At 41.5% G+C, this 15,614-nt stretch overlaps 1 protein-coding gene across 2 annotated transcripts in view; it reads right to left on the bottom strand.

Moving 5' to 3' along the window:
• The window catches only part of IKZF3 (IKAROS family zinc finger 3), a 95,935-nt gene that overhangs the window by 58,808 nt on the left and 21,513 nt on the right, over window positions 1-15,614 (bottom strand). The gene's annotated exons all lie outside the window — the stretch shown is intronic.

Raw genomic sequence — 15,614 nt, 5'->3', positions numbered from 1 at the left:
TGGTGTAGGCCGGTGGCTACAGCTCCGATTGGACCCCTAGCCTGGGAACCTCCATATGCCGCGGGAGCGGCCCAAAGAAATAGCAAAAAGACAAAAAAAAAAAAAAATAAAGAAAACTAAAAATAAAATAGTCCTATGATCCAGCAATCCCATTCCTAGGCATATATCTGGAAAAGACTAATTCAAAAAGATACATGCATCCCAGTGTTTATAACAGCATAATTTACAATAGCCTAGACATGGAAGCAACCTAAATATCCACTGAGAGATGAATGGCTAAAGGAGATATGGTATATATACACAATGGAATACTACTCAGCTGTAAAAAGGAAAAAAATAATGCCATTTGCAGCAACACGGATAGACCTAGAGATCATCATGCTAAGTGAAGTCAGATCGAGAAAAACAAATATCATATGATATCACTTATATATAGAATCTAAAATACGACACAAATGAACATATTTATGAAACAGAAACAGATTCCCAGAAGTAGAAAACAACCTTATGCGGAAAGGGGAAAGGGGGTGGGGGAGGGATAAATAAGTTTAAAAAATTGTTTTTATTATACTTAATTTACAATGTTCTGTCAATTTCTGCTGTACAGCAAAGTGACCCAGTTATACATACATATATACATTCTTTTTTTTTTTTTTTGTCTTTTGCCATTTGTTGGGCCACTCCCGTGGCATATGGAGGTTCCCAGGCTAGGGGTCGAATCGGAGCTGTTGACACCAGCCTACGCCAGAGCCACAGCAACGCGGGATCCGAGCCGCATCTGCAACCTACACCACAGCTCACGGCAACGCCGGATCATTAACCCACTGAGCAAGGGCAGGGATCGAACCCGCAACCTCATGGTTCCTAGTCCGATTCGTTAACCACTGCGCCATGACGGGAACTCCGTAGGGTTCTTTTTTTCACATTATCCTCCATCATGTTCCATCACAAGCGATTAGATAGAGTTACCTGTGTTATACAGCAGGATCTTATTGTTTATCTACTAATCCCAAACTCCCAGGCCATCCCACTCCATCCCCTTCCCCCTTGGCCACCACAAGTCTGTTCTGCATGTCCATGAGTTTGTTTCTTTTCTGTAGATAGGTTCATTTGTGTTGTATATTAGATTCCAGATATAACTGATAATACATGGTATGTATCTTTCTCTTTCTGACTTACTTCACTTAGTATGAAGAGTCTCTAGTTTTATCCATGTTGCTCCAAGTGGCATTATTTTTTCTTTTTTTATGGCTGAGTAGTATTTCATTGTGTATATGTACCACATTTTCTTTTCTTTTCTTTTTTATAATTTTTTAGGGCCTCATCCGTGGCATATGGAGGTTCCCATGCTAGGGGTTGAATAGGAGCTGTAGCTGCCAGCCTACACCACAGCCATAGCAACACGGGATCCAAGCCTCATCTGCAATCTATACCACAGCTCACAGCAATGCCAGATCCTTATCCCACTGAGTGAGGCCAAGGATTGAACCTACATCTTCATGGATGCTATTCAGATTCACTTCCACTGAGCCACGACAGGAACTCCATCTGACTTACTTCATTTAGTATGAGAGTCTCTAGTTTCATTCATGTGACTGCAAATGGCATACATTTTCCTTTTTTATGGCTGAATAGTATTCCATTATTATATATGTACCACATCTTAATCCATTCATCTGTCAACGGACAGTTAGGTTGTTTCCATGTCTTGGCTATTGTAAATAGTGCTGCGATGAACATAGGGGTGTATATTTCTTTTTAGTGAAAGTTTTGTCCGGATATATGCCCAGGAGTGGGATTGCTGGATCATATGGTAGTTCTATATTTAGTTTTCTGAAGTACCTCCATACTGTTTTCCATAGTGGTTGTACCAATTTACATTCCCACCAACAGTGTAGGAGGGTTCCCTTTTGTTCACACCCTCTCCACATCTGTTATTTGTAGACTTACTAATGATGGCCATTCTGACTGGTGTGAAGTGGTACCTCATTGTCGTTTTGAGTTGCAGTTCTCGAATAATTAGTGATGTGGAGCATTTTTTCATGTGCCTGAGGGCCATCTGTATGTCTTTGGAGGAAGGTCTATTTAGGTCTTCTGCCATTTTTTAATTGGGTTGTTTGTTTGCTGTTTTTGCATATTTTGGACACTAAGCCCCTGTCAGCTGCAAAGTTTGCAACTATTTCCTCCCATTCCATAGATTGACTTTTCATTTTTTATGGTTTCCTTTGCTGTGCAAAAGCTTTTAAGTTTGATAGGTCCCACCGGTTTATTTTTGTTTCTACTGCTTTGGGAGACTGACCTAAGAAAACTTTTGTACTATTGATATCAGACAATATTTTGCCTATGTTCTCTTCTAGGAGTTTTATGGTATCTAGTCTTATGTTTAAGTCTTTAAGCCTTTTTTTTTTTTTTTTTTTTTGTCTTTTTTGCCATTTCTTGGGCCGCTCCCTTGGCATATGGAGGTTCCCAGGCTAGGGGTCCAATTGGAGCTGTAGCCTCCAGCCTACACCAGAGCCACAGCAACGCAGGATCCCAGCTGCGTCTGCAACCTACACCACAGCTCACGGCAACGCTGGATCGTTAACCCACTGAGCAAGGGCAGGGACCGAACCCGCAACCTCATGGTTCCTAGTCGGATTCGTTAACCACTGCGCCACGACGGGAACTCCACCACACTGTCTTAATTACTGTAGCTTTATAATATTGTCTGAACTCTGGGAGAGTTATGCCTCCTGCTTGTTTTTTATTCCTCAGGATTGCTTTGGCAATTCTGGGTCTTTTATGGTTCCATATAAATTTTTGGATTGTTCTAGTTCTGTGAAAAATGTCATGGGTAATTTGACAGGGATTGCATTGAATCTGGAGATGACTTTGGATAGTATGGCCATTTTAACAATATTAATTCTTCCAGTCCAGGAGCATGGAATATCTTTCCATTTCTTTGAATCCACTTTAATTTCCTTGATTAATGTTTTATAGCTCTCAGCATAGAAGACTTTCACTTCCTTGGTTAGGTTTATTCCTAGGTATTTAATTTTTGAGGGTGCAATTTTAAAAGGTATTGTGTTTTTATATTCATTTTCTAATATTTAATTGTAGTATGCAGAAATGCAACCAATTTCTGAATGTTAATCTTACATTCTGCTACTTTGCTGAATTCATTGATCAGTTCAAACAGTTTTTGTGTGGAGCCCTTAGGATTTTCTCTACATGGTATCATGTCATCTGCTTAGAGTGACAATTTTACCTCTTCTCTTCCAATTTGGATACCTTTTATTTCTTTTGTCTGTCTGATTGCTGTTGAATAAAAGTGGTGAGAGTGGAAATCCTTGTCTTGTTCCAGATTTTAGTGGGACAAAAATTAGTTTTTCTCCATTGAGCATTATATTGGCTGCTGGTTTGTCATAAATGACTTTGAGCATTATATTGGCTGCTGGTTTGTCATAAATGACTTTTTTAATGTTAAGGTATATGTTCCCTCTATACCCACTTTGGTAAGAGTTTTTATCATAATGGATGTTGGATTTTGTCAAATGCTTTTTCTGCATTTACTGAGATGATCATGTGGTTTTTGACTTTTGTTAATGCTGTGTATATCATTGATTGATTTGCATTTTTTTTGTTGTTTCTTTTTTTTGTCTTTTTAGGGCCACACCTGCAGCATATGGAGGTTCCCAGGCTAGGAGTCTAATCGGAACTGTAGCACCAGCCTAAGCTAGAGCCACAGCAACGCCAGATCTGAGCCTCATCTGTGACCCACACCACAGCTCACGGCAATGCTGGATCCTTAACCCACTGATCGGGGCCAGGGATTGAACCCACAATTTTATGGTTCTTAGTTGGAGTCATTTCTGCTGTGCCAAGGCAGTAACTCTGATTTGCATATGTTGAACCATCCTTGTGAACTTGGGACAAATCCCACTTGGTCATGGTGTATGATCTTTTTTTATACATTGTTAGATTCAGTTGGCTAAAATTTTTTTTTCAGAATTTTTGCATCTATATTCATCAAAGATATTGGCCTATAATTTTATTTTTTGGTAGTATCTTTATCTGATATTAGGTTGATATTATCTGATTTTTTTTTATACTAGGTTGATGGTAGCTTCATAGAATGTCTTTGGGATTATCCCTTCTTCTTCAATCTTTTGGAAAATTTAAGAAGGATGGGTAAAGTTCTTCTTTGTATGTGTGGTAGAATTCTCCTGTGAAGCCATCTGGTTCTGGACTTTTGTTTGTAGGGAGTGTTTTCATTACATATTCAATTTCATTTCTATTGATTGGTCTGTTCAATTAACCTATATCTTCTTGAGTCAGTTTTGGTGGGCCGTATGTCTCTAGAAAGTTGTCCATTTCTTATAGGTTGTCAAATTTGTTGGCATATAATTGTTCATAGTATTCTCTTATTATTATTTTTTGTATTTCTGCAGTATCCATTGAGATCTCTCTTTTTTCATTTCTTATTTTATTTGAATTCTTTCTCTCCTCTTCTTGGTGTATCTGGCTGGAGGTTTGTCAATTTTGTCTACCCTGTCAAAGCACCAGCTCTTGGGTTTATTGATTTTTTCTATTGTTGTTGTTCTTTTTTTTTTTTTTTTGAGATAGTTGTTTTTTTTTTTTTTTTTGTCTTTTTGTCTTTTGTCTTTTGTTGTTGTTGTTGTTGTTGCTATTTCTTGGGCCGCTCCCGCGGCATATGGAGGTTCCCAGGCTAGGGGTCTAATCGGAGCTGTAGCCACCGGCCTACGCCAGAGCCACAGCAACGCGGGATCCGAGCCACGTCTGCAACCTACACCACAGCTCACGGCAACGCCGGATTGTTAACCCACTGAGCAAGGGCAGGGACTGAACCCGCAACCTCATGGTTCCTAGTCGGATTCGTTAACCACTGCGCCACGACGGGAACTCCTGAGATAGTTTTTATTTTTATTTTTTCTTCCGTTTTTATTTTTTAGTTTAAAAAATTTTTATATAATGATTTTTATTTTTTTCACTATAGCTGGTTTACAGTGTTCTGTCAATTTTCTACTATACAGCATGGCGACCCAGTTACACAAACATGCATACGTTCTTTTTTCTCACATTTTCATGCTCCATCGTAAGTGACTAGATACAGTTCCCAGTGCTATACAGCAGGATCTCATTGCTTATCCATTCCAGAGGCAATAGTTTGCATCTATTAACCTCAAGTTCCCAATCCATCCCACTCCCTCCCCCTCCCCCTTGGCAACCACAAGTCTATTCTCCAAGTCCATGATTTTCTTTTCTGTGGAAATGTTCATTTGTGATTCCAGATATAAGTCTATTGTTCTTTCAATCTCTATTTTACTGATTTCCTCTCTGATCTTCATGATTTCTTTCCTTCTGCTGACTTCAGGTTTTGTTTATTCTTCTTTTTCTAATTCTTTTAGGTAGTAGGTTAAATTGTTGATTTGAGGTTTTTCTTCTTTTTTGAGGAAGGCCTATATTGCTATGAACTTTCCTCTAAGAATTGCTATTGCAGCATCCCATAGATTTTTGAATGGTCATTTCTTTCCATTATCATTTGTCTCAAGGTATTATTTATTTATTTATTTATTTTTGTCTTTTTTTTTTTTTTTTTTTTTTTCCTTTTCTAGGGCTGCTCCCGTGGCATGTGGAGGTTCCCAGGCTGGGGGTCCAATCGGAGCTGTAGCTGCCAGCCTACACCAGAGCCACAGCAATGCAGGATCTGAGCCGCATCTGTGACCTACACCACAGCTCACGGCAACGCCAGATCATTAACCCACTGAGCAAGGCCAGGGATCGAACCCACAACCTCATGGTTCCTAGTAGATTCGTTAACCACTGAGCCACGATGGGAACTCCTCAAGGTATTTTTTAATTTCCACTTTGATTTCCTCGTTGACCCACTGGTTTTTTAGTAGCATGTTGTTTAGCATCCATGTTGTCAGTTTTTGTTTTGTTTTTTGTTTTTTTTTTTAGTTCACTGAACTTCTTTAAGAGGATTATTCTGTATTGTCAGTCAATTCATCAGCTTCCATTTCTTTAGGGTCAGTTTGTTTTTGTTTTTGTTTTTGTTTGCCATTTTCTTGGGCCGCTCCCGTGGCATATGGAGGTTCCCAGGCTAGGGGTCAAATTGGAGTGTAGGATGCCAGCCTACGCCAGAACCACAGCAATGCAGGATCCGAGCCACGTCTGCAACCTACACCACAGCTCACAGCAACACCAGATCCACTGAGCAAGGCCAGGGATTGAACCCACAACCTCATGGTTCCTAGTTGGATTTGTTAACCACTGAGCCACGGCAGGAACTCCCTAGGGTCAAGTTATTGAGCTTGGATGGTTTCCTTTAGCGGTTTCATGCTTCCCTGTTTCTTCCTGTTCCTTGTATCCTTGCAATGGTGTCTGCATAGTTGAGGGAGTGATCACTTCTATTCTTTACAGTTTGCTTCAGCAGGGAAATCCTTAATTTGTCATTCTGTGGTACTAGATTGGCCAGCTGGTAGCATCCAGGGGTTAGTGGGGCTTGCTTCTGGGGGTCTCTTGTTAGGTGGGCTTTGAGGTCTGCTGGCCTCACCGCTAATCTCCCTGGTTGAATGGGTGCACTGTCTGTGTTCTGCATTCAGGCACTGCTCATGGCTAGGCTTAGCCATCAGATTGGGTCATTGGCTGGACTCTGCATTAGGTGGGGCCACTGGTTGGGCTCCCTGTTTGGGTGGGGTGGCAAGTTGGGCTCCCTCACTTGTCAACTGGACTGTGGAATTTGATAGGGATGCAGGCTGGGCTCCATGTTGTCAGTTTTATCTTATTTCTTTTCCTTTGGTTGATTTCTAGTTTCATGCCATTGTGGTCAGAGAAGATACTTGAAATAATTTCTATACTCGTAAATTTGTTGAGGTTAGTTTTGTGCCCCAGTATGTGGTCAATCCTTGAGCATATTCCATGTGCACTTGAAAAGAATGTATATTTTGATTTTTTGGATGTAATGTCCTGCAAATATCAATTAAGTCTAATTTTTCTATTGTGTCCTTTAGGATTTCTGTTGCTTTATTGAGTTTCTGTCTAGAGGATCTGTCCATTGATGTGAGTTGGGTGTTAAAGTCTCCTACTATTATTGTATTCCCATCAATTTCTCCTTTTTTATTTTTTTTTATTTTTTTTTTTTGTCTTTTTGCTATTTCTTGGGCCGCTCCCGTGGCATATGGAGATTCCCAGGCTAGGGGTCTAATCGGAGCTGTAGCCGCCAGCCTACGCCAGAGCCACAGCAACGCGGGATCCAAGCCGTGTCTGCAACCTACACCACAGCTCACGGCAACGCCAGATCGTTAACCCACTGAGCAAGGGCAGGGACCGAACCCGCAACCTCATGGTTCCTAGTCAGATTCGTTAACCACTGCGCCACGACGGGAACTCCCAATTTCTCCTTTTATGTCTGTTAGTATTTGTCATATGTATTTGGGTGCTTCTATATTAGGGGCATATATATTGATGAGTATAATATCCTCTTCTTGAATGGATCCTTTAATCATTGAATAGTATCCTTCTCTGTCTTTCTTTATGGCCTTTGTTTTAAAGTCTATTTTGTCTGATATGAGTATTGCAACTCCTGCTTTCCTGTCTTTTCCATTCGCATGAAATATCTTTTTCCATCCCCTTTCAATTTATATGTGTCTTTTGCCCTTAGGTGAGTCTTTTGAAGGCAGCATATTGTGGGCTCTTGTTTTATATCCAGTCTTCAACTCTATGTCTTTTGATTGGAGCATTCAGTCCATTGAAATTTAAGGTAATTACTGATAAATATGTATTTAGTGCCATTTTAAACTTTGTTTTCCAGTTGATTCTTTCTCTTTTGTTTCTTCTTTTCTTTGTCTTTCTTTCTTTTTTTTTTTTTTTTGGTTGGATGATTTCCTTTTATTTTATGTTTGTGTCCTCTTTAGTTTCTGTGAATGTATTGTTTGGTTTTGATTTGTGGTTGTCCTGCTTTTCAAGTATATTAAGCCCTTTCCACATCTGCTTGCTTTAGCCTAATAGTCACATGGGTTTAAACACATTCTAAAAAAAGAGTCTAGATTTTATTACTTTCCTTCCCCATATTTTATGATTTTGATGTCCTTTTTTAATATCTTCATGTTTAGTCTTGTTGTTCCTTGTGTTTATCTTCACTTTTAAATAGGTGTTTTTTTGTTTTTTTTTTTCTTTTAGATCTGTATACTGGCTCATTTAAGTGATCACTTTCCAATTGTTATTTTCTCCATCCTATTTCTTACTCTTTTTTTTTTTTTTTTGTCTTTTTTTTTTGTTGTTGTTGTTGTTGTTGCTATTTCTTGGGCCGCTCCCTCGGCATATGGAGGTTCCCAGGCTAGGGGTTGAATCGGAGCTGTAGCCACCGGCCTACGCCAGAGCCACAGCAACGTGGGATCCGAGCCGTGTCTGCAACCTACACCACAGCTCACGGCAACGCCGGACCGTTAACCCACTGAGCAAGGGCAGGGACCGAACCCACAACCTCATGGTTCCCAGTCAGATTCGTTAACCACTGCGCCACGACGGGAACTCCTCCATCCTATTTCTTATTTCTTTTTTACTTTGAGAACCTCTTCCAGTATTTCTTTTTTTTTTTTTTTTTTTGTCTTTTGTCTTTTTGTCTTTTGTTGTTGTTGTTGTTGCTATTTCTTGGGCCACTCCCGCAGCATATGGAGGTTCCCAGGTTAGAGGTTGAATCGGAGCTATAGCCACCGGCCTACGCCAGAGCCACAGCAACGCGGGATCCGAGCCGCATCTGCAACCTACACCACAGCTCACGGCAACGCCGGATCCTTAACCCACTGAGCAAGGGCAGGGACCGAACCCGCAACCTCATGGTTCCTAGTCGGATTCGTTAACCACTGCGCCATGACGGGAACTTCCAGTATTTCTTTTAGAATGGGTTTAGTATTCCTGTACTCTTTTAGGTTTTTTTGTTGGATAAATTCTTCATTTCTCCTATTTTAAATGATATTCTTGCTGGGTAGAATATTCTAGGCTGCAGATTTTTCCCTTCTAGAACTTTGAATATATCTTGCCATTCTCTTCTGGCCTGTAGTGTTTCTGTAGAGAAATCAGGTGATAGCCTTAGGAGGGTTCCCTTATAATTAACTGTTTGTTTTTCTCTTGCTGCCTTTAGAATCCTCTTTTATCTTTAACTTTTGTCATTTTTATTATAATACGTCTTGTTGTGGGTCTGTTTTTCAACTTGCTTGGGGCCCTCTGTGCTTCCTATATCTTTATATCTGTTTTCTTTATTTTTATTATTATTATTTTTGTCTTTTTGTCTTCTTAGTGCTGCACCTGTGGCATATGGAAGTTCCCAAGCTAGGGGTCAAATCGGAGCTGTAGCCACCAGCCTACACCACAGCCACAGCAACGCCAGATCTGAGCCACGTCTGAGACCTACACCACAGCTCATGGCAAGACTGGATCCTTAACCCATTGATCAAGGCCAGGGATCAAACCTGCAACTCCATGGTTCCTAGTTGGATTCATTAACCACTGAGCCATGATGGGAATTCCCTCTAGTGCCTTTCTAAAGTAATCTGCATTACTGCTCATATCAGCTTTTAATTCCTTCAGTATTTTCACTATCTCCTTTTTGAATTTGGTGTCTATTAGACTGCAGATGTCTTTTTCATTGTTTGCTCCTTCAGGTGAAATCTCCTGTTCTTTTAACTGGAAATGGTTCCTAAGCTTCTTCATTTTGCTTATATTTTTCTTATTTTGTGAGTTTAGGGAAAACAACTATTGTAGTCTTGGAGAGTTATTTATATGCAAGAGTACCCCCTGGGTATTTTGTGAGGGCTTACTATTTATTTTTGGTGTGAGGACTGCTTTTGGTTTGGATGCTTGTTGTCTCTTTCCTCAGTGTGTGCAGACTGTTAGCCCCTGATAGAATGCTCAGTGTGCTTCCAGAGAGATGGAGGAAATGGGCAGGGCTAGTAGCCAGTGGCTGGTTCCTGGGCCTTGACAGTGGAAAGGTGGTGCAGGCTGCTCCTAGTTGCAGGGCCTTGGGAAGGGGCAGTGACTCTCAGGCAGGTGTAGGTGGTGCCCGGATAATTTGGCAGTGGCAGCGGCAGGGTGTGCACACTCCCAGGGGTGGTGCTCAGTTGCAGTGCCCACCTCTGTGCCAACTGCTGAGTTGACTGGGGTCCAGGTGATGCCTGTTCACGGACCCCTAGTGGCAGAAGGCCACACCCTCCTCTGGAGTCTGAAATGCCTTGGGTTTGCCCCTGCCGTCTGTAGCCCATACAAGAGGGGCTCATCACCTGTAGACTGCACAAACGGCACCTTACCACCAGTAGCCCCATCCTCCAACAGTCTGAGTGTGCACAGAGAAAAATATTTCTATGGAAATCTGCCCTTCCTCCCAGACAATGGTGCCTTGCTTCTCCTGTGGGCTCAGACCTCCTCCCGAATTCCCTTGGCTGTGGTTCTCTGCTCCCCAGCCCTTTGTGCACTGCTCTGTAGGCCCTCAGGCTGTCTCCACACAGCCTACCCTAGTCCTCTCCTCAGAACTGACCTCTGGACTTGAGTCTCATCAGCCAGTCCCCTTCCAAGGGTCTCAGGCTGTGGTGTCTGGGGAGGTGATACCAGTGGTCTGTGCAGTTCTCTCTGCTGTGCCTTCCTCGGTCCAGCCGCTGCACTTTTCTCTGAGGCTTTGAGGTTCCTCCATCTCAGCTGATCTCTCCATCAGTTAGGTGGCTTCCCAGGGTGTGGGTTCCTTTCCTCTTTCACAGCTCCCACTCAGGAGTGCAAGTCCTGTTCTGATTCTTTTTTTTTTTTCTCTCTCTCTCTTTTTACTTTTGTTCTACCCAGTTATGTGGAGGGTTTCTTGCCCTTTTTGGAGGTTTAAGGTCTTCTGCCAGTGTTCAGTAGATGTTCTGTGCAAATCATGCTACATGTAGATTTTTTTTTAATGTGTTGTGGGAGAAGGTGAATAACGCATCTTAATCCTCTGCCATCTTGATCCTGCTCTAAATTAGGAGTTTGGAAGGCAGTTATGCTAACCATGATACCATCAATGCTTCAAATTAGGAGTTTGGGATTAGCAGATACAAACTACTACATATAAAAGAGACAAACAAGAATATCCTACTGTATAGCACAGAGAACTATATTCAGTATCCTTAATAAACCATAATGAAAAAGAATATGTATATATACATATAACTGAATCACTTTGATGTACACCATAAATCAACACAACATTGTGAATCATCACTTTGATTTTTTTAAAGTGATATAAGGGTTCATGGATTAAGGTGAAAGTTTGTATGAAAACTGGTATCAGAAATGGTTGAGTCTCTTTTACCTGAATGTCTTATGGGGATGGATGTTGTGTCTGACTGGGGAACTATTTCTGTTAAACAGGAGGCATGTAAATCTATCCTCCAGGCAATATTAATTGGACATGCTAAACGGGAATGGATAGGATTGCCCAAGTCCACACAGTGTAGAAGAGAAGCTGGAGTGCTGGTACAGACAAATTTTGTGTGATAGCTCTATGTGGAGCATAGATTGGGACTTACAGCAAAGACTGAAAGCACTTCCTAGTGACGACTATTGAGATGATGGAACAGAGAATTATCTGAGGTGAAAATTAGTAGGCTGATATCAGACATTAATTCAAACTTCCCCTATGATTGCAGAACAAAAAATAATCTTACTATCTAAAATACTCATGATGTATTAGGTAATATCAGAAAAACACTCTAATGGGCGATTGCCATCCAATGCCCAGAAGAGTTTTATAATAAAATGGAAATGGGGAGTTCTCTGGTGGCTCAGCAGGTTAAGGATCCAATGTTGTAACCACTGTGGTTCAGACTGCTGCTGTGGTGCAGGTTCAATGCCTGGCCTGAGAACTTTCACACGCCGTGAGCTCAGCCAAAAAAAAAAAAAAAAAAGTAATAAAATAAAATAAAACGGAAATGGTTTATACAGGGTTATGCTACAAAGGGAATGTAAGCAGGAGATACTCACAAGCAGGGAGCCTCTTCTAGGATGACTTTGGAACTGTGGGAGGAGCTAGATTCTATCATCACTTAGACAGTGCCCTATAAACAGCTCCTGACTCACCAACAAAGGGCTGCTTGGTTTATGGACAGGAGTTCCAAGGTAAATGGCCAATATTCTGTTTGGAAGACTACCATTCTAACTGAAAAGATAAAAATAAATCAGTTTGATGGGATGAATTACATGCTGTTTCCCAAGGAGTGACGGAAAAATTGGACAATAATAAAAGCCTCTAGGTTTCAGTTTTTACCTGACTTAGGAGTGATGACCAATGGCCTGGCCATACTGTTAGGCAGAGGGCAATGGAAATCTGGCCTATTAAAGGGATGCTCACATGGAGCATAGCCTTGTGGAAATCACCACGGGAATTTGATTGGTACATTCAAGTAGGACAGGTTGATGCCCATCAGAAGAATCCCCTTCCAGGTTTGGATGATGACAAGCAAGTGGATGTCATGGTGCACTAGCTTGAGGTGGCCCTCTGGGTCCATGAAATGAGTACACATTCAGGGACCAAAGCGGTGCAGAAGGACATTTTCCTTTTGCATCCTCTGAGGCTCAAAATACCACCAAGAACTATCCTGTGTGCCAATAAGAGAAACAGAGGCTACGGATGCATATGGGTGCTTCCTCAAGGGGAAGACCCCACACATAGCTGGCAAGTAGGTACACTGAACCAAGGCCAATGGTCCCAGTGGGGCTACAAATAGGATTTGACAGAATGGACACCGACTCTGGACTGGGCTTTGCTTATCTGGTGGCAGATGAGAATGATCAGAGTACTATGAAAGAACTGGAACAGAAGATATTGCACCAATTTGGACCATCAAACCACATTTGTTCAGACCAAGGAATACACTTTACGGTTCACAATGTCAAACAATGCATGGCCAAAGAGATATTCTCCTCAGAATAACACTTTCATAGAGAATTGGAACAGGCTGTTGAAACATGGGTCATTTAAAACAGGGGGGGATGTAAGCATGAAGGGTTGGTTTATGTGTCTTCAGGAGTGTGTGTTCACACTCAACGTCAGAGGAGCTAAGGCAGTGTTCTCCCCACTAGACAGAGTCCTCTGTTTTTCTGGTGGATGTGGGGAAGTGAGGGGAGATAGAGCTGCTATAATGACGATACAGTTTTTTCCATGGGAGGAAGGGACGGTGATGGCATGGCTGTATGATTCTTTCAAAGGGGAGAGGACACTGGTATGATAACTATACTTTTTTTTTCTTCTCTACATTCCTCAACTTTCTCTTTCCTATCTGATGCCCTATGGTCACGGGATCAAGGATGCAACCATAACTGGCAGAAATAGGGATGATGCCTAAACGAGAAACTGTAAGTATAGTTTTAAACCTTTATGTCAGACTTCCTGAAGGCCTGGTAGGACAGGGTGGGCCTCTACTCCATTTGGCAAAACTGAGGTTGACACTCAAAGTAGCTGTTGCCTGGGGGTATAAGCCCACTGGTTCTGTACCTAAGTAACTCTACCCTAAGTGGACAGGAGTGAACTGAAGGGGAGGCCTTCACTGGATTAGTATTTCTGCCTGAAACCTAGACCAGCACAGTGGCTGAACCCAAAGTTCCTTCCAAACGGGGAGAAGTCCGGGTATGAAATACATGGAGAGGAGGAATAATAATTGAAGGTAAAGGAATGAATCAATGAGCTGCTTAATAAAGGAAATCCAATATTATAACACAATCTCAAGAGAGGCTCAGAGCAAGGGAATAGAATTATTTCTTAGCTCAACTATACCAGACGCTTGAAAAGATGAAGACATGTGTTGATGGGACCACTCCTGCCTTTGGAACCTGACAAAATCAGATGGAAGTCTGCAAACCTGAGTGGTCGCACCCGGGAGACACTTTCTTACGACATGATGATGGACTGGACTCATTACTAATGACTGAGTGTGACTGAGTGTGACACCAGTATATTTTGACTTTGATGATCCTTTTTCTATATGAGATTCTGTGGTGAAAGACAAAATATGGAAATACATATATTTGGTCTTTGTTCCAGGCACAGAGTTCCTAAAACCCTGGGAATTTCCTGAGTGATAAAAGCATCTTTTGCTATTCAAAGAAGCCCCTTTCAATCACACCTGAGTTTATGCTACTGAGAGGACAGGATGCAGCTCCTAGATACTCTCAGGATGGATTGATCACCAGAAAGATCAAGTGATTAGGGAGTTGGAACTTTCAGTCCCACCCACCAACCTCTAGGAAATGGGGGGAGACTGGAGACTGAGCTCTAGGACTACTCTTGAACTATAAGATTCAGTGAGTTTCTGGTGAAGATGTTAAGGTGCTGGGAAGGTGCTGTGGTCAGAGAGGGCATGGAAACTCCACACCCTCCATACCTTGCCCTGTGTACCTCTTCCATTTGGTATTTCCTGAACTGTGTCCTTTATAATCAACCAGTAACAGTAAATAAAGTGCTTTCCTAAGTTCTGTGAGTCATTCTATCAAATTATTAAACCGGGGGGGGGGGCCGTTGTGGGAAATCCTGAATTTGTAGTCACATTGGACAGATGTTCAGGTAATAACCTGGGGACCTGGTACTTTCAACTGGTGTCTGAAGTGAGGGCAGTCTTGTGGGACTGAACCCTTAATCTGTGGGTTCTGTGCTAATTCTAGAAATTTGCATAAAAATTGAATTGATTTTGCACAGTGAAGGAAACCATTAAAAAAAATACTATGGAATGGGAGAAAATAGTTGCAAACAATGCAACCAACAAGGGCTTAATCTCCAAAATACACAAACAACTCATACAACTCAACAGCAAAAAAACAAACAACCCAATTGAAAAATAGGCAGAAGACCTACATAAGCATTTCTCCAAAGATATATGGACGGCCAACAGGCACGTGATAAAATGCTCAACATAACTAATTACTAGAGTACTGCAGATCAAAGTTACAATGAGGTACCACTTCACATCAGTCAGAATGGCTACATCATTTAATAAAACTACAAATAACAAATGCTGGAGAGGGTGTGGAGGAAAGGGAACCTTCCTACACTATCGTTGGCAATGTAAATTGGTACAACCACTATGGAAAACAGTATGAAGGTACCTCAGAAAACTAAATGTAGAACTACCATATGATCCAGCAATCCCACTTCTAGGCATATATCCCGACAAAACTTTCACTGAAAAAGATACATGCACCCCTGTGTTCACTGCAGCACTATTCACAATATCCAAGACATGGAAACAACCTAAATGTTCACTGACAGATGAATGGATTAAGATGTGGTTCATATACATAATGGAATACTACTCAGCCATAAAAAAGAACAAGATAATGCCCTTTGCAGCAACATGAATTGAATTAGAGATTCTCATACTAAGGAAAGTAAGTCAGAAAGAGAAAGATATCACATGATATCACTTATATGTGGAATCTAAAATATGGCACAGATGACCCTACTACCACAGATGAACAGAAATAGACTCATAGACATGGACAACAGACTTGTGGCTGCCGAGGGGGAGGGGGAGGGGGAGGGAGTGGGATGGACTGGGAGTCCGTGGTTAATGGATGCAAACTGCTATATTTAGAATGGATAGACAATGAGG

Source organism: Sus scrofa, chromosome 12, assembly GCF_000003025.6.
Source record: "Sus scrofa isolate TJ Tabasco breed Duroc chromosome 12, Sscrofa11.1, whole genome shotgun sequence".
Lineage (NCBI taxonomy): Eukaryota > Metazoa > Chordata > Mammalia > Artiodactyla > Suidae > Sus > Sus scrofa.
The sequence above is the reverse complement of the archived record's forward strand: the minus strand, read 5'-3'. Positions and strand labels throughout refer to the sequence as shown.